General features: G+C 47.2%; 1 protein-coding gene across 8 annotated transcripts in view; it reads right to left on the bottom strand.

Moving 5' to 3' along the window:
* The window catches only part of SGMS1 (sphingomyelin synthase 1), a 266,791-nt gene that overhangs the window by 85,980 nt on the left and 157,379 nt on the right, over positions 1-23,432 (bottom strand). For 7 of the 8 annotated variants that reach the window (XM_032312956.1, XM_032312959.1, XM_032312958.1 and 4 more), the window contains 2 exons: positions 21,909-22,057; positions 20,267-20,347 (listed from right to left, as the gene is read on the bottom strand). The gene's annotated coding sequence lies outside the window, so the exon portion shown is untranslated. Of the gene's footprint in view, positions 1-8,678; positions 9,030-20,266; positions 20,348-21,908; positions 22,058-23,432 lie in introns of those variants that run through there. The other variant, XM_032312964.1, reaches the window with a different exon arrangement.

Below are 23,432 nucleotides of genomic sequence, written 5' to 3'. Positions count from 1 at the left end.
ATGCCTAGTGGCTAGGGTACTGGGCAGCCAAGCACCCATGGCCATCCCCACTGCGGGGAAGCACTGGCCTTGCTGGTGTTTGCGTACTTGGGGTGGTAGGCGGAGAGAGAAGCAAAGGAGAAGCATTAGCCCCTGAACTGATTCAATTCACAATTTAAAAATATAGCAACTCCCAGCCCCCCTGACCTCACCCACACACACAGACCCACAACTTGCTCAGATAATTGGGTTAACATATTTTCAGAGACTAAAGCTCCCTGGAACATGGTGGCAGCAGGGGAAGGAAGTCTGGAGGACATGGAGGCCACTGAGGAGAGGCCAGGAGTTGAACCCAGGCCAGGGAGGGGAGGAGATCTCCGTGCAGAGAGAACAGGAGATTTCTGGCTGTTTTTCCCTGTTCTTCAACCCAGTGGGCAGAATGCCTGCCGCTTCCCAGGGGCAGTGCTCTGACCCGCTCCCTGCTCCCTTCCCGGGAGGAGTCCCCCCCAGTCTTCCAGGGACACACTCTGGCCATCCCGGCACTGAGGACACTGTGAAAGGCAGTCCCCTCGGTCTGGACTGGTGACAACTGGTTTCTGGGCTGGACATGTTGAATTTCCACATCTCTGACTTTGACAGGGACATGATCAAAGTAAAGGGCAGTGGGCTCCGGCCTCTGCTGAGTATTTTGCTCCTGGAAGGAAAGCCTGAGAGGCTTTAAGAAGGTGACTGTCCCAGCCCCGGCCCGCTGGGTTGATAGTCTCTCCAACAAATGCTCAATAGTACAAACACCAGTTACTGTCAGCAATGGTAATTGCGCGAAAAGTTTCAGTACATAAGTGTGAATACAAGAATATTAAAAGGACAGTCTTCTAAGAATACAGTTTTAAAAAAAGCACCACAGCTTCCAGAACCAAAATGCCCAAAACGGGGAGGGGGGCTGTGCTATTATCTTGGCAGCCAAATAAAAGTAGACTTCTTTTATTCAAAACTTTACTTAATTTTATCTATTTAAAATTTGTAAGCATCTTAGCAATGGCAAAACCACAGCGGAAAAAAGTCAGTGAAATTCTGACTAAAAGCCGCCTTGACTGGAGACTTCTCCAGCAGTGTGGTAATCTGAGCGACTTAAATGACATCACAGGATATGCTAAGCAGCCCGGTAGGACTGAGTTGCTTTAGTTTACTTTGTAACTATAACAATGGACTCTGGTCTGCTCTACTCACGCTCACGAGTCACTCGCACCAGAGGACATGGCATCCCAGTGTGAGTAAGCACTCAGTTAATCTCCTTTGTCTTCCCCACATTTTCTAAGAAGCAAAGGGAAGTACCAGCATTACAATGGTCATCAGTTCTGGAGGAAAGGACACTCAGGGTGAAGACAAGCGCCCCCCATGGGAAGCAAGCAGGTGCTTCCAGCCCACTGTCACCTGGGGCGGGGCATGGGGCCTCACCAGTCCAGCCCCTTAACCTTGCGATTCATAAATAAGACAAATGAGGAGTGGTACCTGCCAACCAGGCTCATGGGGACATTAAAATAAAAATACCCATTTAACACCTCGCTGTGGGAGTATGAACCACAGAGACCAGAGGCTGGAATTTGCTGATCGCAATCCACAAGGAGCCCAAAAAGCACACAGCGGGCATGGGACAGAACGACGCGGTGTCCCCGTGTGGCACAATGCGCCGCACGGTAAGGTCGGGGTGGGCTCCGCAGTGTTTGGTGTCTAAGGCACGGCTGAGTCAGGTCTGGAACCCAAAGGCCTGATCTCAAAAGCTCACAGGCAGCCCCAGCCCGGGGACAGGGTCACCCCAAAGACTGGCTCTGGTTTCCCTGAAAGCAGGACACCCTCCCTCCGGGAAGACAAGCCGGGCTGGTGCTGCCTATGTCATCGCAGCTACAGGGTTCACATCTGCAAACTCCTCTCCAAAGACCTTTCCCCCATGAGGACCACCTTGCACCAAGTGCTCCCTCTGCCCGAGGAGCCCAGAGTGGCGGCACTTCCTCGGTCTCCCTCCGCTGTGCTCCATGAACCCGCAGGTGTTTGCGTCCTTTTAGAACCGGGTCTTTTCCAAGTTAGAAAGGGCCCGGGCTCTCCCAGCCCTGGCACAGTGCCCACAGACCAACCGTGCTCACGGTGGAAATGGTGGAAACCGGTGACTCCAGTGAACCGAAGGCCTTAGGAATTTCCAGGAAGGGGGAGGGACCCCTCTTAAAAGCAGCAAACTACACCCACAGAGAATATTTAGATGAGCACATCAAAGAATTCAGGAAACACCAAGTTTAAACTCTTTAAACTAAAAACACAAGCTCACAGATATGCATAATGAGGTCTATTGTTCCATTCTATGGTGACCTTTTAAATCTCTTTGTTCCTTCTGTGTCTGTCTACAAGGTGTTTGGGCAGGACTCCAGTTTCAAAACACAAAGAAATCTAGCTTCACATCTGCTGAGTCAGCACAAGTCTAGAACTTGGGATTTGGACAGCAAAGAGTAAGGGACTCCACCGGGTGAGCACTGGGGACCTTGCAAACACACACTCCGCCTTCAGGCACCTTCCACACCTGGGTCACAGCAGCTCACGGAATTTCCGGCCTCATCCACATCTGGGAAAGCAAAGTCATGGGGCTGAGCCCAAAGTGCGGAAATCATCTAATCGGGCTTCAAGAACTGTGCTCACTGGGACCACCTAAAATTGTAATCTATCTCTCATCTCTTTCATCTACAAGGAACCCGAGGTCTGGTTTGGCTCAAATGTCAAACTCTTGCCTTCTGACCCTTCGAAGCTCTGCAGCTGCATGTCCCCATTCAGGCTTCTCTGTTAGAACGCCCGAGTGTCTGTCAATCACCTTTACACGCAGCAACTCTGGGGCAGCTCGAGACCAGGAGAGTCTGGAACATTGCCTTCGATTTCTGCACCATGGTGAGGGTTCAAGAAAGCCTGAAGGCTGGCTTCAGGAAAGCCTCCACGCACTACGTGAAGGGGTGGCTGTGTTACAAATGTCTCAGGGGTGGGCTGTGGTGCCCCAGTCATTCCTAGTCCACCTGCCGCTGTCTGCTGGGGGTGGGAGGTGGGGGTGGTATGTGGTCTCCCCACCGCTCCAAGAGGACAGCTTTCCAGATACCCAGAGAGAGGCAAGCTGCTGGGGGCACACACAGACACCTGCTCCACAGGAGGGCTTGCGTCCCGTGTGCATGCAGGACTTCAACAATTCCCTCCAAATGCAGAGGTCCCGGGACCCGGAGAGAGAAAGTGAAATTTCTTTAAAAACTCATAAACAGGGGCGCCTGGGTGGCTCAGTGGGTTAAGCTGCTGCCTTCGGCTCAGGTCATGATCTCAGGGTCCTGGGATCGAGTCCCGCATTGGGCTCTCTGCTGAGTGGAGAGCCTGCTTTCCTCTCTCTCTCTGCCTATCTCTCTGTCTACTTGTGCTCTCTCTCTGTCAAATAAATAAGTAAAATCTTTAAAAAAATAAATAAATAAAAAATAAAAAAAATAAATAAAAACTCACAAACATCTTCAATCCTCCAGACAAAGAGCCTCTTTCTAAGCCAGGCCACTTTCCACAGTGCATCTCTCAGAGGTACCTCCTGGATGACAAAGAGAGCTGTAAAACGTTCTCCCTTACAAAGGAGACAGCAGGTAGGTCGTGCCCACAGGGGGGCAGGGTGGCGATCCTTCCACCCAAGGCTCAGCTCCCCAAATCAATCAATCAATCAATCAAGCAATCAGCCTGCAGTCAAATGCATGAAGTTTCAGCTGATCTTATGGAAGTGTCCCAGGCCACCACAACAGCAGGAGAACAGTGGGACTCAGGGATGGCCTCTAGACTCCCAGCTCCATGGCTGGGCCACCCATGGGGGTGACAGGAAGAGCGACCACGTGAAAGCTCTGCTCCATCTTTGGTGGGGAGGCAGAGTGGGGACAGGAAGTCAGTAAGACAGCAAGGCTGACACATTTGGGTATACGTGGCTGGGTGTGTGTGTGGCTTGTACCTTAAGGCACTAGACAACCGATTAAGGAACCATCAATCACATCAAAAGTAGGATGAAGAAACAGAGTCCATTGCACTGCTTAAGAACAACATTCCAAGTTTTTGCAGTGGAGCAATCCACAAACACAGAACTCTTCCTCCTGGCTAGTTCCAGCCCCACGTGAGGCACAGGACTCTAGCTCCTTCCCCACAGGGCTAAAGTTAACACTTCAGGGATAGAACCTCCCTGACTTCTGACCCCAAAGCCCTTTTTGGTTTGTATCAGAAACCCACTTTCTTGATTCATCCTCTTTCCAAGTCTTCCATTTTTATAAGCATCCACCTAACTCTGTTACCAAAAAAAAGAAAAGTGAATCTGAAAAACCGTGGCTCACTCCTGGGCCCAAGAACGGCACTGCAAGCTTTGCAGATGCGCCCTGTGGATTCCTGCAACTCTTATGAAACAGGGACGGGGTGATCACAGACAGAGAAACTTGCCTCGAATCACAGAGCAGGTTAAATGGGTACAGCTGGGATGCCCGCACGGGCTTACGTGACTCTCTCCCAGCACTGCACTCTCTTCCTCTAGGGGAACGGAGCAAATGCCATGATACTGGACCGCTGCTGGTAAAACGTGCATGCCGTGCCCTTCTGCAGGCTCCAAAAGACCCATTTCACAGAAACACACAGATGAGGTTCCTCAGCCTCAACACCACTGACATTGGAAGGCACGATTCTGTGCAGAGGGGCCTGTCCTATGCACAGCGGCGGCGTCCCTGGCTCACTGACACCCCCCTCCCCGCCACCTCATGAGAACCACCGAGTTTAGCCAAGTGCCTAAGATCACATCGCTGGTTCAATCTTGACCAACACCAAGAAAGAGCCCCTCTAAATTCTAACCTGATGGAGGTTTCTGGGAGAGCCAGCGACAGCTCCTAAAGAGAAAGCACTCGTTCCATCAGATAAAATGCGCCAGGCAGAGAATGTGACCAGCTCTACCTCAGTGGACTGGAGGCCAGTTCCATCCCGTAGCTTCCACACCAGGCTGGACATCCCCAGGGCCATCGACCTCCGTTCAAAGTTTCTAGACCCTCACCCAAATCCAACAGCCCCATTTTGCACCCACAACCGACACACAAACCGAGAACAGTACCCAGCAGCGCCCAAAGCAGTAAAAGCATGAGCGACAACACAAGGCCCCATTCCAACACACACGGTCTACTGTCGGGCTCAGGGCTTGAAGCACCTCCCATGGATTATCGATTTAATGTAATCCTTCACCATCTTCAACAACCATACTAAGGACGTAGTATTTATCTGCGTTTTATGAATGAAAAGACTAAGGCGCAGATCCCTCAAATAACCCGCCCCAAGGTCAGACCACAGTCCCTGTTCTTTCGGGGGTTTTAAGATTTTATTTATTTATTTGAGAGAGAGAGAGTGGGGGGAGGGGGCAGGAGGGACAAGCAGACTCACCACTGAGCACTAAGACCATGACCTGAGCCCAAGTCAGACACACTTAACTGACCGAGCCTCCCAGGCGTCCTGAGTCCCTGTCCCCTAACCACTATCTCCAATGCCTCAGAAAACCATGGGGCCGTCGCCTCCCTCTCCACCTCTACCAGCATGAGACCTTTTCCTCCAGATGTGTCAGCAGCTGGGGGCTGGCAGCTAGCTCAGGGCTGACACCACCCTACTGACCAGTCTTGCTCGGGAGGGCAAAACACAAACCCACTCATCTCTACTGCTGCCCAACCCACACATGTCTGCCTCGAGTAACATCACGCAGCACGTGCTTAAATGTCTGGCTGAAGCAGGCCTGTGGGTACCCGCAGGGATGTTGATACACCTGTCTGGTAACCAGCAAAAAAGAAGTAAGGCCAGATGGAGAGGAGTGACGCTGGACCTGGGCAGTCACCCCACTCTCGAAATCCATCCCTATCCACCTTCTCAAAAAAAAAAATTCTGCTAGATACCAACATGAGCCCTGAAAATCAAGTTTCCAGAATTTACCACGTGCCCTGTTTCGAAAATCAAGCTGCCTGGCATACTTCCTCCTCTCCATGATTTTCACAAGATTACCCCCAAGTGGTTTTATCATTGCACTGGCATGCGCTGTCGACATCTTCGAGAACTCAAGGCACTTAACACAGCTAGGACTCCCGAGAGGTCTAAGGAGGAGGCCTGGGTGGGTATCTAAGAGGTGGTGACGGTGATGGAGGCGGGGGTGGGACGACCCTGGGCTCTGGGTTCTGGCCCAGATGCTGTAGCGCACAGCGTTCTAAGACACGGGACAATGTCCTCTTTCACTCCGACCTCGCAGAAGCCAGCCCAGCAGAGGGACCCTCGGTGTACTGGCAGCCCCTGGTGAGACGCACTGAGATTTTCTCACCTTCACTGAACAAGAAAAGTTCCAGCATTCACAAAGTGCGCCACTCGTGACCTCACTATTCTTAACTAACAGGCTCAACACTAAGTGCCAAGAAACAAAAAGCACTTGACATTGCATAGAAAATACTGCCCGTGTGCGCTCACAGACAGTGACCCTGGACAACCACGTCCCCAGCTGCTTAATGCCTGAGCTGCACTCAGTGCATGTGGGATAGGAAGACTATGCCAGTCTAGAACTGACAAGGCTTCAGGGGAAAAAAGGAGGAGAAAGTCATCCCAAGCGCGGAACGGTGGGGACGGCACATGTGTTAACAGGCTCATCAAGAAAGGGCTTGCTTAGTTAATATTTGAAAACCATGAGCTCCCAGAGTAAATGCACCATTCCTTGGACTTTGATATTCTGGCGCTGGGGCAACGAGAACTTTTAAAATCACACCAAAAAATCTGCTTTGAACAAAGAAAGTCCTCTGGGATTATTTCATTCAGAAAAGTTAACACTGTTAAAGCTGCTGTCTCAACTATAAAACAAAGATAATAATATCTCTATCTCTCAGCATGATTATACAAATTAAATGAGGTAGTGGATGCAAAGCATCTTGCTGCTTGATCATAAGCAGGTCCTTAAATGGTCGGCTCTGTCACAATGGTACGTGACACTCAAATCAAAATCTAAATTTAATCATCCCTTTTAGACACCTCAGAGATTTAACAAAGTATCTTTCCCTTCTCACCACCTGACAGGGGCATTTCCAGCTACCCCAGCTGTCTTCAACATCACAGAATGTTTCTCAAAAGAACTGGGATCCCCATCTCACACAGAGGCACTTGAGTTAAACTCAAAGCAGCTGAGCTGATCAAGCCTATGAACTTGGAAACAGTGCTACTAGGAGGTCAAAGTTTAACTCACTAAAAATTCTATCCAATTACTTAGTACATTTAGGAGGGATTTCTTTCTTCCTTTCTTTCCTTCTGTCTTTCTTTCAAGATCTTATTTATTTGACAGGAAAAGAGACAGCAAGAGAGTGAACAAAAACAGAGGGAGTGGGAGAGGGAGAAGCAGGCTTCTGGAGGAGCAGGGAGCCCGATGCGGGGCTCATTCCCAAGATCCGGGGATCAAAACCTGAGCCAAAGGCAGACGCGTAACGACTGAGCCACCCAGGCGCCCCTAGCAAAGATTTCTTTCTAGTAAAGTTTCCTTCATAAAAAATCAGCTGCAAAGAACCTCTCACTCTTTCTGTTACAGTTTGCATTAGTTTCTACCTTCATAAATGAAGAATAATGGTATCATTCATAACTTCGTAATTCATGTCGGTAACTTCATAATGCAATTTACAATTTTCCTATCATCCTTCTTGCTATGGATGTCTTCATGTCTACAGCCTGCCTTTCGAGTACAGCCAGTGCTTCTCACCATATATCAGTGGTGATATATGTCTGTTGCACTGGGTAGGTCCTTAATCAAACAGAATAAATCAAAGGTTCTGCTTCTCCTGTCCCTACACCTCCCCATCCTCTTGGGAAAGAAAGAAAAAGACACCATACAAATCTCTATGCGCTTGCTGACTAGTTTCTTACATAGAAAGGTTTTTAAAGAAGATCCACAACTTTATTTCTACATCAGTTTTAAAAGTGGTAAGGCAACAAGATTAAGAATGAAATTGAACTGGAGCTCAGGTCTCTGATTCTTACCCTTCTCTTTGGTATAACTCCACAAGGACACAGAACAAAAACTAATGGGGGGGGGGGGAGCAAGTCCCATGCATTCTTCTCAGGGTATTTATTTCCACAAATTCCGCAAGAGCAATTACTGGCCACAATACACAGAAAGCATGGCTGTGGAGTAAACATGCTCATTCCAAAACACGAGGCGCACGTGCTTCCTCCGGGCTGCAGCACAGATCTCACTCAAAGCGGCTCCCCGCCAGGCCAAGGAGTTAGTTCAAGGACCTCTCCCGCACAGGGACTGGAGTTCGAGAGAGGGCTTCCCCCAAACTTAGCCACCTTGCTGTAGATGCAATTTGACTCCCTCCGACACCTCCGCTGGGCCTTTCTGGTAACCCCACGGCAAAACAACCCCCTGCTCCTTAGTTCTCCAAAGCACCCCGGCACATTCGGAGCCTCCCCGGCTGCAGCCCCCGCCCTCATACTCCGAGCCAGGGTTCACCAAGGGCACGGGGAGCGTGCGGGTCTGTGGCGCGGGGAAGGGCACTCCCCGCGTCCCCCAGGGAGCTCCGCGAGGCCGGCTATGCCCGCTGTCCACCGGTCCGCGCTGCAGCCTTCGTTCCCCGGAGTGCGCCCGGGCCGGCCACTCCGCCCAGAGGGCGCACACTTACGTCTCTCCTCCTCCCCGGCGGCAGTGTCGGCAAAGCTCCCGGGGCGCCTAGCGAGTGTGCGCGGCTCCCGCCTGGGGGGTGCGGGAGGCGGGGCGGGCGGGGGTGGAGGAGGGTCGGGGTGGCGGGGGTCGCCGGGTTCCGGGCCCCACACCCGCGCGTCTCCCGCGGCCTGGCCCGCCGGCGTGCAGCCGCACCGACACCGACACACCGACACCCGCGCCGGCTGCGACCCCGGAGGCTCCAGCGGGGAGGCCGCGGGTGTGGCCGGGCAGCAGAGGTTTTTTTGGAATGCAGGGTGTGGCCCTCTAACACAGCGAAAAAGAAATGAGTCAGCCAGTGGAGCCTGACCAATAAGCGTGTTCACTGGCGGCTAAGGCGGAACTTTCCTGTCTTGATTTATATCAGCCCTTAAAAAAGAAGTTGTTTGTTTTGCTCCCCCCTCAAACTTTAGCCTTTAGCAACTTCCAAGAAAACAGTAGATGGCTCAGTAAAAACTCTTTCAAAAAAAGAATTAATGTCATCATGACACACTAGATCCGTGGATGGAGGTTAATTTCTATTGCTTTCAGAAAAAGTTCCGGAGTTCGGCGGGATTCTGGATGCAGTGAGCAGGGGGCCTGGCCTCGCAGCAGATTCAGATCCGACCTCTGACACAGAATCACCTGGGCAAACTACCTGCAATGGCGGTGGGGGATGACAAAATGCCCACCTGACAGAGTCTGGGGGACAGCTTATATGTAATATTACACGCAAAGCACTGGGCACAGTGCTCACGTACAGCGGGCACACAAACAGCGCTGTCTTGTCCCTGGAAGTTCTAAGTCGACCTTCAAAAACTAGGACAAACTAGCTTATCATTCTTTAAAAATTATTTTTGATGTTAAAATATCCAAAGAATTTTAAAGCTGAAGTAGTACTTTGGTGTTGTGTGGTCTGAGTCCTTTATTTAAGTGGTTAAAAAAAAAATAAATAGATAAGAATAAATTAAAGAAACTTTTGGTTTAGGATTCTTGGGTTTCGTATTCCTACTATACAACAGGAATTTTACCACACACACACAAAAAGGCTTAAAATTGAAATGATTTCATTTATGCCATAGTAAACCAACTTTTTTTAAAAAGTAAGAGTGATTTTGCAAATACTCCATCTGGGCTACTGGGCCCTAACCATTATTATGGAATAAAAATACAGGAAAGTTTATGTAACTGGGAACTGGCAAATCACAGCAGACTGAAGAATGGCTAAGTCCCGTGGACCAGTTAAGAAATGAGTTGATGGCTAGCGGGGATAGAGAAATTTAGCAGAGGAGTAATTTTTTTTTTTTTTAAGTTAAAAATTAAACCTTCTTGGCTTTGGAGATAATCTCCTGAGTTTAACTTCCTTGTATTTTTTAAGAACCAATCATTCATTCTACAGGCCAAAAATTCTTCAAAATACTAACCAAATACCTGATCGAAAGTGAGATCAAAAGGCTCTTTCTAAAATGGGATATTATGTAAACCATTATGGAAGAGTGGAAAGAGCACTGTGCCAGGAGTCCAGAGCTCCCGCCCTGACTTAGCATGGCACTAAGTCACTGCTTCATCTCTCTGAAAGGCTCCAAGGGTTCTTCCACCCGGAAGACTAATTTATGGTCAAAAAGGGCAGGTGCAGGGTAAGCCTATGACCTCACATTTATCCTTAGCAACAGGCATAATATTGGCCCATAGTCTAGATGATGGAGCTGAAAATTTCCCTTGACTCACAGAAAAGTAATCTCATTGTCCTAGATGCTTTAAGTTAAATTCTACACTCATCTGAGCTCTCTCTCTCCCAACTTCCCTCTCTCGAATTCACTAGCAACAGGTATAATGACAGCCTCCCACTGTGTCTCCCATATCTCTACCATTCTTCCCATTCCCCAAGCCAGGTCACCAAGGCTGAGTGTCCCGACTGCTGTTCCAGCCGCCAGGTCTTCTGTGCTCCCAATGCATCATCATCATCACAGAATAAATACGACAACACCATGTGCCACCATGCCATAAACCTTCCCTCTCACTATCAATTAAACAGGAAAACATCTGCTTTGTAGGCAACTTTCCTCAAATATTCATGCAAATTAGTATGTATTTTTAAGCACCGTGATTTTCTATTTACAGAACTATTATCACCGATCATACTGGTCAAACTGGTCATATGTTGGCTGTTACACCAAGGACAGCAGCTCTTTTATACGGGAAGGCTGTATATGTATATTATATCTATACATAGATATAATATACATATATATATAGTTGTGTGTGCACACAACACAGGAAACTTACACCTGCAGCGAGAAAAATGCGATTGTCTAAGTGGGTAGACATAAGCAGATACATTGAGATACATGAAAGAGGAAGGGGTAAGGTAGCCATCCAGAAAAGAGAGAGATGATTTACTTTGTTTCTACTGCCTAGGATCCAGTCAAGCTTAAATTCATAGAATGGGTGCTCTGCTCTGTCCGGAAGAAGGGCTTCATACATATGTCTACCTGAATCATTAACTCAAACCAGTTGAAAGATGTTTACAACAAACCTTGTGCTTCCAAAGTAGGAACTCAGTTGCCAATGTTGCTACAATGTACTATTTCTAGGATGTCTTTTTTGCCCACAGCACCAAACTATCCGCTGTGGTTGTATAGTTCAGTAAAAGTGACAATTAGCCCAAGGGCCCAATGCCATGATGTTTAAGCAGCAAACACTGGCCTCCACCTTTCCAACCCCCACAGACCACCCAAAAAACCCTCCATCAAATACAGCAACTGGTCTACATGTTCCCCTAAAGCACAGGGCTTAGTACCACCTCCACATGGAGGCCCACACCACACCTCCTGGCTGTAGACCTTCTGTCACTCTCCATACTAATGGTGACCTTCCAGACCCTTCCTCTTCCTGGAACCCTCCCCACGTCTCAGGTCTTGAAGAACTCTTCTTTCCTCCAAATGCCTACAGACCTCCTTCTTCATACCTCCATCTCAACACAGACTTACACAACCTTAACGTCTTCCTTCCATTTGCAATCCCTCCCCTGACCCTGCTCTCTGGCCAGATGATAAAAGTCCATCTGAGGAAGAGACTAATGTCTCAAAGGCTTTGTATCCCCCCTACCCAGGACACAGCCGAACACACAGTCTGATATAAATGATGCTCCAGGTCAACAAGCCACAAAGGAGAAAGGACAAAGTTTCTTCGGGCTGTTGATACCTCAAGGAGAAGTACATATTATAGCTGTTCAGACTGGTTGGCACACAGAACTCAAGCGGCAGGTGTGTTTCGTTGCTCTCGCTGACATGTTCCAACAATACAGAATGCTACTAGTGAGAGAGCAAGTTGGATACTTCCTAGAGGGAAGCAGAGTTTACAAAGGAGTGTCATCACATAAAATCTCAGTTCCTCCAACACTAACCCACTGAAGAAAACAAAGGCATTAAGTCATTTTCTCTTCCCCTTCTAGTAAGGCACACATACTCACACATGCGGCAGTCCTGCCAAAGCACCAATTCCTCCTGAAAGAGACCTGGCTCTCTCCACGTTACACGGGAGAGCCACGAACATCTGCTCTTTGCCCACTAGTGCTCCTTGTGACCAATGGCAGCACAAGGTTCTTCAAGGCAACCTGTGACTACTAGAACCGTATTATGAATTTGTTTTATACAGTTTAAAAGCACACATTGTAGGATGTTTGCATTAGAGCAAACTCCTATCGACTCATTTTTCTAAGTTTTTATTTTAATCACCCAGGGCTCATCACAAGTGCACTCCTTCATCCCTATCACCCATTTCCCCCGTCCCCCACCCACCTCCCCTCTGGTAACCCTCAGTCTGTTCTCAGAGTCATTCTCTCTCTCTCTCTCCTCTCTCTCACACACGCGCGGGCGCGCACACAGTCACTAGTATCCTCTGATTAGTGCTAATACATTTCTGCTTTTATAAGATAGGAATAAACAGTGCCATTGTTCTCGAAAAGCTATGTCATAAACCAGCTGTCCCACTATATAATTATATTTATTATAATTGCCATGACAAAGGCACAACTTCTTACATATGCCAAGTCTAAACAGATGAATTAGTCACTACTCCCTAGCTTGCGGGTTAACAGAAATGGCACTTGAGGCATCCCCAGTAAAGGCAAGGTGGGCACATGATGGAATGAGCACTGGGTGTTAGGTAAGACTGATGAGTCACTGACCTCTGTCTCTGAAACCAATAATACATTATATGTTAAGTAACTGAATTTAAATTTGGAAATAAATATTCAAAAATAAATCAATAAGAGCAAGGGGGAACATGCTGACTCCACGTGACCCAGCAACAGGAAAGCCACAGGGGTAGCTGGGTTTTAGGACCAACTCAACCTGACCCCCACCAGAACCTGAAGGCAGATCTGTTTCTACAGATTGGTTCCATTCTCCCTTCCTGAAATCTGTCTTCTTCCGCTTAACTCCCAGCTCTCTCACCAAGAGGGCTTATTCCATAGCCATAGTTGTAAAGATCCTCAGGGAAAACTCACACTGTTACCACGTGGGGCCATGCATCCACCCAGACAGAGGTCAAGGTCTCCCTTTTGGCCACAGGTCTATACTAGAACTACCTAGGTGGGCTGACAGAAGAGCAGTACGGTCTCCAGGTAAGTTTACTTCCCCAAAGTAGAAAGGAGGGCTCATTTGTCCCCCAAAGCACTACCACCTATCAAGAAATCCCATTTTATGTCTGAGCAAAAGGTTATCTAAACATCCCTCAGCCTGGTAATAAATCACATTCTAGAAGTTCACTTCTAAGGTCTGAAATAAATGAAGTCTCAGGTGGCACCTGAAATGCATTTCACTGGAGACAAACGTACTCATGGGCTTCTCTGGCCAGGCTTTAGAAGCCTATTTAACTTGTGATTGATCTCAAGTTAATGTTAATGATATTTCTAATACTGTATTCAAACCTCATTCTTAACACTGTTCCTTTGGGAAACTGTACTTGAAATTCCACCCAGAACAAGCAAAAAACCCGCTCAGTTTAACTCACTAAGGATCCAGTCACGACGGTGCCTTCTGCTGCACACACACTAATTCCTGTTTGTTGTGTACACAACACAGCGAGGTAGGTGTTAACAGTTGTACTGCGCCCACTGTTAATGGGAGTCAAGAGGGTTTTGAGCTGGAGGTCAACTGCTAAAACAAGCGGAGATGGTTTCAAAGCCATGGACGTCTAAGCCCAAAGCTGGGGCTCTTGTGTCTGATCCCCACAGCCACCAGGCAGGCCCAGGCTGACAACTGAGGAGACCCGGCTAGCATTTTCAACCCTGTGTAAACACCGAGATCTTCAATCATGGAACACTGCGTCAAAAACTAATGAAGTACTTACTGTATGGTGACTAACGTAATGATAAAAACCAAAAATACTGAGATTTTCTTACAGAAAAGAGAAGGGACTAGTGGTCAGTCATTGTCAATAACCAGACACTAACTTTCTAGATCCTTCCTTTAAAAAAAAAAAAAAGAAAGAAAGAAAGAAAGGTTTTATTTATTTATTCAAGACAGAGACAGAGCACAAGCCGGGGGAGTGGCAGGCAGAGGGAGAGGGAGAAGTAAACTCTCTGATGAGCAGAGAGCCTGATGCGGGACTCAATCCCAGGACCCTGGGATCATGACCTGAGCCAAAGGCAGATGTTTCACCAACTGAGCCACGCAGGCGCCCCTCTATACCCTTCCTAACAGAGGATACTTCTCTGTGGTAGAACAAGAGAAAGTATTTCTGTCTGACCCCTAAACCGTACTAGTAACTACATTTACATGAAGAGCCTCTGAAAAATCAAAGGTCAATAAATAGTGTCTTCAAAATAAAATTATTGTGGCCTGTAGAGAAAAGAGACCACTCTTATTAAAAAGTCCATCTAAGGTATTTTAAAAGAAAATTAAAGTTGTATGTAAAAATAACTGATGTGACACACTTCTGCCAATATAAACACAATGGATGCATTTAACAGTGTTTAACACTTAAAAACAAAAACTTTTTTAGCTATAGAGTATTTAATACATATAAGAGAATATATTTAATGCTTCTGTAAGGAAAAATAATATTAAAATCAACAATCACGAACCCGTCACCCAACCTTAAGAGTGGACCATTATTGATACACCAGAACCGTTCCCTGAGTGTTCCTTCCTGTCTGACTGGGGCTGTGCCCTGTTCTTTCTGTGCATGTTGGAGAGAAAAGTGTGGAAGTCCTTGGTCCCCAAATGGGACTTGAATAATCAAATAGCCATCTGCCTTTTGAAATCAAAGTGGAGAGGTGATCAGAAGTAGCACGACAGAAAATCGCTGAATGACCAAGTAGCTAACTAGTGCATCATCTTAGCCCAGAAACTACTAGTCAGACTAGTCAATTCTCCGAGGTCTTGGTTGCACACCATGGTCCAAAGCCAAGACAAGTCAGTAGGAAACATGAAATCAAGAGAGCCCCTGAACACCCATCAGCTTACTGGACATGGGATCTGAGATAAGTCAGGTCAACTCCCAATTATTCCACACAGAGGTAAGGTGTTACTGAACCTGCACAGAGCCTTCTCGCATCAGACACCATAAAGGGAAAACGCAAAGGAGCGGTCTGATAACAATAACCTCCACTTAATACATCATGGAAAAAAGAACCCGTAACTTCAGTGAGAGGTGGGAATCAATGAAAATGGTCAAGAATTTACTAAGAGTTTATTTTGTTTTAATAACATGTTGGGCAATTTATATTGCAGAGAAAAAATTTTAGATACATCATCTGTGAGGTTGAACAGTTCACAACACATGTCCAAAAAAAGGCATATACACTAATCTAGTGGATGAGTCTGTACAAATTGCTTCACTATAAATGCAAGATGGGAGTAAGAAAGTCTAACATTCAGCACCAACTAGACAGTGCAGTAAACACAGGCTGAGGAGGAAGGGAGGCGAGGGGACATGAGCTTGAGTGACGGAGGCCAATGTCATTCCAAGGGCATCAGAAGGGTGGCGAAGCACAGCCCGCCAGTGACCATGTGACACTGGTCTCTGTGACCCAACCGTATGCCCCGTTCCACAGCCGCTGGACACACGGCACACAGTCATGTTGAATTCAAAGAGTCCTGATCCTCGGGCCAGGGTTTGGATTATTTGAAACTAAATGTCGAGACCTTGACCTGGGACATGGGCCCAGAGAGACATGGCAGACGGAGGCCTAATGTAAAGCTCCTGCTGGGAAATGTCATCGCTACTCACATTGTTTCAGCCATAGTAAGTCCTGTGGCCAAGACAGCCCCTGTGGCCAACCCTCACTGGGGTAGGAAAGTGTAATCATCCCACAAAGATGGAGGGCGGGTAGGAAGGAGCAAGTGCTTTCACAACAATGTGATCTACCACAAAGGGAAGAGAAAATGGCTGAGAAGTGTTTTCTTCCCTTCCGTGATGATGAAAGAAGTGATCCTAGGACAGAAAGCCACTCTTCCACGTCACCTTGCAGGTCTTAATACGGCCTCACAACCCTCTCAGCCATGTCCTGAGACCTGTCCAACGCCCTAGCAGCCCCTGAACTCCAACACCAAGTCCAGTGTCGCCCCCCTGAACCCAGCCTGGGAGGCCTCTGGTTCACCTGCAAAATGGAGATAATCCTGCCCTCTTCCTGGGAAAACTTTTGAGAAATTAGGTTAAATGATGCATTTAAAACATACAAGTGCATAAAAGCACTTAGTAAATAGAAGATAGTATTATTCTTAAATTATGATACTTGTCTCCTAATCCACATCTTTCCCAAACTGTCTTTACATTTTACTCAGTTTGTTTTTTTTAAATATTATTTTTTAAAATTTTATTTATTTATTTGATAGACGGAGATCACAAGTAGGCCGAGAGGCAGGAAGAGAGAAAGGAGGAAGCAGGCTCTCTGCTCAGCAGGGATGCAGGGCTCGATCCCAGGACTCTGGGATCATGACCTAAGCAGAAGGCAGAGGCTTTAACCCACTGAGCCACCCAGGCGCCCTCATAGTTTGTTAATAAGTATATAAAATAGATGAATTAAACATGTTTCCTTTGCTTTTTAAAACCACAATTTCCTCTAATCTTACAGCTTCTTCTATACACACACTCTTTCCAGCTTCCATTAGTTATTCACTCCCCCAATTTATTGATTTTTTTTTTTAAGATTTTATTTATTTATTTGACAGAGAGAGATCACAAGTAGGCAGAGAGGCAGGCAGAGAGAAGGAGGAAGCAGGCTCCCTGCTGAGCAGAGAGCCCGATGTGGGACTCGATCCCAGGGCACTGAGATCATGACCTGAGCTGAAGGCAGCGGCTTAACCCACTGAGCCACCCAGGCGCCCCCAATTTATTGATTTTTTTAAGGCTCTCAAGAAGTTTTGGAAAGCAGAACTACTATCTATTATCTACAACTATTATTTAATTATCTATTATCTGTAGTATCTGTTATCTATGGTAATTAATTACTTCTTCTCCAGATAAGGGAACTTAAGGAAACTAAAGATACTCAGAATCTTCGTTTGAACTAGGCTACCGATTCCAATCTGGCTTCCAAATGAGAATGAATAAAGGGCTTGGCATAGGAGACCCCCATCCTCTACCTACAGCCCCAATTAGTGCTGCTTCTCCGCTCTGGAGAAGCAGACTTCCAGCCTTTCCCCCAGACTGAGATGGTCCTTTCCTACCTCTGCCTCTTTGCTCACACTCTTCCTTCTAGCTGGAATGTTCCCTCAGCTCTGCCCCAACTCTGTTCAAAGATCCTGCCTGTAGAACTGGGGAGGTCACCACAATGCGCGCACAAAGACGTCCACCACGGCGTGCTCTACAAGAATGAGAAGCGGAGGACGGGCAAAATGCCCCCTCCTGGGGGGCTGGTTGGATACACTCCAGGACATGTAACATGTGAAATTCTGTGTAACAGTACGAAATGGGATGTCGGTATTTACTCATGTGGCATGGTTTCAGCATACTGTCAATCAAATCAGGTGTCAAAACAGTATTTATGACAAACAGTCCATTTTAGGAAGAAAAAAGTATGTAACTCACCCAGGCTGAGAAAGAGCATGGCAGAATACAAACAAACAAACAAACAAAAAAATCCCCCAAAAACCCAGGTTAGATGGTGATAACACTGGTGAATTTTTGTTCTTAATAATGTTCACATTTTTAAAGTTCTTTCCAATTAGTAGGGTTAACTTTTATAACCTTTATAATTTTTAAAATAGGTATTTTGATTAAAAGGCACTAATCACTGAATACCCACTGAAAATGTCATCTGCTCCTGAAGGTCTCCTGGACCTCGCCACGCCTACCACATAGGTAATTTCTCTCTCCTGATGGTTTCCAGAATAGTTACTGTATCTCTAATGACATCGGCTTTCTGTGTTCGGGCCTGCGTCGGCTCCTGACGTAGAAGGAGACTGTCTTATTTGTACTGGAATTTACCCTCATGACTCCGACTGCCAAGTACCGAGCATACTACTGCGTGTGGAAATGGCACACCATCCATGACTGTGACATTCCCACGTTTCAGGACCACACACTTGACAGCTGTCTGATCAAACACTTATCTACACCGGGGATATCCTGAAACAGCAGCAGGTGCCTTCTGGGGAGAGAAATCATAAATCAGAATACTTTATGTGTGGTGAGGTTGTTTGGTCACTTATGTCTCCCAAGTCTGCTTTCACTACGACCAAAGACACCCTCGTTCATCTTGATTGAGACACAGGTCAATATTTCTTAATCCAGAGGCAAGTGTCTCAGATTTCCATCCATCTGCTTCAGCGTGAAAGGGACAAGAATTGCTTTTGCAATAATCCAAGTCCGTCCCTGACTCCGTAGGAACTATAAATATCTATTGTTTTAGGAGGAAATAAGGGAACTAAATGTCTTAAGCTTATGTAAGTCTGCTTCAGGGAATCGACACCACTGAATGTTTTGAAATATCCAAGGCATATCTTTTATTTTTTTTAGTTCAATAAAGAATGTGTTTTGAGAGCTAGGTGGGTGAGATTTAAAATAAAAACAACCACCACAATCTTAGCTGTTACTTAGCAATTTCAGGCTCCAATTGTTCCCTTTGAAAGGGCAAGCCAGCACGCGGAGGAAACACCGGGCTCTCGGGTCCAGCATCCGTTCTGCCCTCCATCTCACTCCCCAAGACCTTCGTCCAGCCAGTATGAACTTGAAACCGTCCAGATACTGTCCTGCTTTGTTTCTCTCTCTGGAGACAAGTCACTTTCATTAAAACTTAATGTCTGAACAAAAGCAAAGCAACATGCCACCGTGGGTGAGGAGGAATGCTGGCCGCTGGTCCCCAAAGTGTCCCCACCTGACACGACGAAGGTTCGAGGGAGTACAGCGAAGGGACAGCAGACACTTGGAAGGGGGCGGACAGCGGGACTATCTGCAGCCCAGTCCCTGCACAGCCAGCAGGGGCCCAGGGGAACACGGCCATCACAGAGCCGGGTTAACACATCCAAGAAAAGAGGTTGATGCTTGAAACTACTCTCAGGGCTTCTCAGTTCCAGAAGGCGGGCGCGCACAGCAACGGGAGCTACCCAGCACAGACGCAAAAGCAAACCTTGTTTTGACCAACCCAACCAATGTCATATCACCAGGGCTGAGACAGATACCTGAAGAACAGTGGCTTCAAGATGCCTTTGCCACAGGAAACCTATAACCAGTGCTGATTTACCAGCCGCCCCCCACCCCCAGGGCAGACCGTCAGACCCCTGGGGTTTCCAGCAAGCCAGGTGTTGGACAGAGCTATCATTAAAAGTTACAGTATATAAACACGTGACTAAAATAAATTAGACTAAAAACAAAGAGAAGAAATACTCAAATTCACCGCTTCCTATTTTACTAGGGTTTATGCTCTAGTAAAATACGTTTATGCTCTGGGAGGGATGACCGAGCGCCCTGCACAGAGCTGGAGAGACTGACAAACTACAACAGAAGTACGAAGGCAAGAGTCAGGCCAGGGAATGTCTGACTCGGAAGTATACAATCTTTTCTCGTGGCAACTTCTTGTCCCAACATTAACATCATCAAAACGAAACTGGAAGCAACCACATTTAACTGTCAAATCATCTGCAACCAGTTGTGGCCTCTGTTGTGTAAAAAATGAGACGGATACTCAAAGAGGGATGTGGGAAGGGAGCAAAGAGCTCAACTTTATTCATACTCGCCACGTTTATTCATGGGGACCTCCCAAAACGTGCACACCCGAGGTTGGTAAGCTGTGCTGCTCACTGAACCAACGGGAACGAGAATGTCTATTTGCAAAGGGCTAGTCCCAAGTTAATATAAAAGGAGTCCTCCTTTGATCCATTAATTACTCATGCTATGTCTGCCCAGCTGTGACACCTAACGTAAAAGGACACACTTAGCAACACACAAAAACTGTGCAAATGTTAGCATCAATATTTTGAAGTGTTTGGATATTTACTTTTTAAACATTTTCTCTTTCAGACTTTTAAGCTATCTGATCGAGCTACTCTTCCACCATTGTTTCTTAGAGAATGTTCACCAGCAAACCAAAGACTTCCAGAGGGCTAAAGAAATTTCACTTACTGATTATTTAAAACAATTCTTGTCATCTTGGCTTCCGAGAAGTTACCAGCTTCTCCCACTGCTCCAGCTCACTTCCATCACCTGTCACGAGGAGAAGGGGTCTGATTAGTCACAGGTCTCTGAAAGACCACTTCTGGATTTCTACATTTGTCTTTTCCTTTCTTGATAACCAAAACAGAGAGAAAATAGTCATCTCCTCCTTTCTCTTCAAAATTAAAAAGGAAGGACAGAGTAACAAGAGAGAGCACCCCAAGAGAAAAAGAGATTTAAAGAGCAGTGTTTCAATGGCCAAGGCTTGGGGCAGACCCCCACCCCTTGCCTTGTGTTTTTGGGAAGAGGTTTTGGTCTGTTTGCTGGGAGGAAGCAGTATCAGACTAAGCCAGTTTTCTCTCTCCCTGCCCCAACCCCTCCTTGCCCTCTTCTGGACAGATCTGCCTGGGAGTGTGTGAGGAGGTACTGACTTAGGGCTCAGCCCTGCCAAGCGGGGAAGCCCAGCTCCCTCCAGCTCTCCACAAGCCCAGACGCTACCAGAAGACCAGCAGATGACAGCTGCTGCAGTCAATGCACATTTTAGATTCAGAGATGCTGGTGAGGTCTCCAATCCCGCTTTACCAGTAATTAAGTGACCATCTATGCTGATTCCTCTTATCCTTCCTCTATTTTCCATATTGATCAAAACTTACAGAATAGGAAAGATCAATCGTTAGGGAACCCAACCCACCCACATCAACAGGATACCACACGGACAAACCTTGGTTCCAAGTCTTACCACTCACTAGCCATGCGACCTTGGCCAAGTCCGTTCATCTCTTCCCAGCCTCAATTTCTACTTTTCTTAAAGATACTCCCCACTATACTGTGTGGTTCAGAGAACTGAATGAGACGAAGGAGAAAATCTGCCACGTCAAGCATGCTTTGATCCAACAAGGGTATATCCCAGAACGAGGGACCCCTGTGCTCAATGATCAGACCTGGTAACTCATCCCTAAGTCCAGTTCAAATAATGGAGATTCATATACTCCATGGAGTAATGTTCTATGCCCAGCAAAGGGCCTTCCTTCTTCCAAGAGCAAGGCATTCTGAACAAAAGCTTTACGTCTGCTTTTTAATTTCCTAACATTTTAGGGCCCAAACCTAGGGACAATAAGTTCTGCTTTCTTTACCTTCACAGAAGAGCCCCAAATGAAAACGCCCCACTTCTACCAGGTACAATGCAACCACTGCTCATTTTCTAGGAAAAATATATGGCTCCAAGGGGGTCAGACTTACAAGACAGGCACCTGCCACTCTTCCTCACCTAAAGCCTCTCTGTTGTCATTCAGAGAAAAGAGATTCATATTAATTATAAAAAGAGACTCTGTCACCTCAATTACAGAATAGACAAGAAGTCTCAAGTTTTCCAAACCTGTAGGGGGTGTGTGTGTGTGTGTGTGTGTGTGTGTGTGTGTGTTGGGGGAGAGAGGAGAGAGAGTCAGGGGGTCACAGAGAAAGGAGAAAATGGAACAAACACCACATAAGCCCAGAGATCCTCCTAGTAGCAAGGAAAGAACTTACCAACATCAACAGGTTAGGAGGGTAGGACTCAAAGTCAGGGACTTAAGAGACTGAACCCAACACCAAGAGGAAGGAGCCCCATGCTCACCGGCCGGCAAGAGCTTTCTAGGCTGGTCACTCGGTATGGAAGACTTTGAAAACCATGGACAGTGGAGAAGGGTCTGACTCGGGCTGGACAGACAGGTCCCACGGAGTGGCCGTCCGTTACTGAATCCTTCCAAAACTCAGTTTCCAGGCCTGGAAGAGAAGGACAGAGACATACTGTGGAGAGAAGTTCTGGAGACTGGACACACACACATACAGGGCCCACTGTGAGTGTTTACGAACACAGGTATAGGAGTCTTTTAAAGTCATGGCCTCGATTGCAATTCTCACCTACATCTATCAAATTCAGACTCTTTCCCTGTGTGAACACTGGAGAGAGGTCAAGTCAGACTTCTGACGAGAACGTCAGACTTTCCCAAGTTGTTTGGAGCAGAGCTCCAGTAACAGTGCCCGTCCTAGTGAACAGCCTTTACTAACGTGCACACGGAAACCTCTAGCTGTGCCCTGGGGACTGTTTTGCAGAGCGGCTCTGTGTTTCTTTTCTTGATGATAAATTCTTGAAAGAGGGAATGAATCACTTCCATCAGTGCTAATTCTCCTGGGGTGCAACGCCAAGTGCTCCGCTGGCATCTGTGGGGAAGAACAGCCACACTGACAGCAGCAGGCAGCCTCTCGCCACAGCTAGCTTCCCACCACAGCCTCGTCAACAACAGCATGGACTCGTCAGTGAGGCTTTCAAGAAAGAAAAAAAAAAAAAAAAAAAGACCCACAAGAGAGACAACAGCAACTTTTTTTCTAAAAGATTTTATCTATTCATTTGACAGAGATAGACACAGCAAGAGAGGGAACACAAGCAGGGGGAGTGGGAGAGGGAGAAGCACGCTCCCTGTGGATCAGGGAGCCTGATGCAGGCGGGGTTCGATCCCAGGACCCTGGGATCATGACCTGAGCCGAGGCAGACGCTTAACCGACTGAGCCACCCAGGCACCCCAGTAACAGCAACTTTTAAACAGAACTTTCTATCTGAATAAAAGGGCTCCTTGGCCCCTCCTACATCATTGTCTTTGGGACTCACTCTGATGATGCCAACTGCTTGGCATGGGCTGAGCCCTCTTTTTTTACCTTCAAAACCAGCAGACAATGCCCACAAGAAAATCTGTCTCATTACAACTAGTACAACTACAACTAGTCCTGATCTTTTTAACAAGACCCACATTGTTTGCTTTGATGGAAAATATTTTAATAGGTTCGCAGAGTCAAGTTCCTCCTCCAAGCTGGTAATGTGCCACCACTACGGTCATTCAAAAGAATAAGCAACTTCAACAAGTGGCGTGAATGAACTCTCCCCATCTGGCCCCATGCGCTGTGCCAGGGACTGGGGGTGGGGAAGGGGCTGGGAGCGGGCGGAGGGGAAGGGCATTCACGAGTACGCAGTGCGGTGGTAGCATCACGAGAATACAAGCAACCAACATAGCTGATGTGCTTGAAGAGCACAGTCTGGACGTAAACTCCTGGCTGAGGCCACCAGCAGCCCGGTTCTTCCTAATCCCGCAGCTTACAGATTCCA

This window comes from Mustela erminea, chromosome 14, assembly GCF_009829155.1.
Source record: "Mustela erminea isolate mMusErm1 chromosome 14, mMusErm1.Pri, whole genome shotgun sequence".
NCBI lineage: Eukaryota > Metazoa > Chordata > Mammalia > Carnivora > Mustelidae > Mustela > Mustela erminea.
This window is presented reverse-complemented; position numbering and strand designations above follow the sequence as displayed.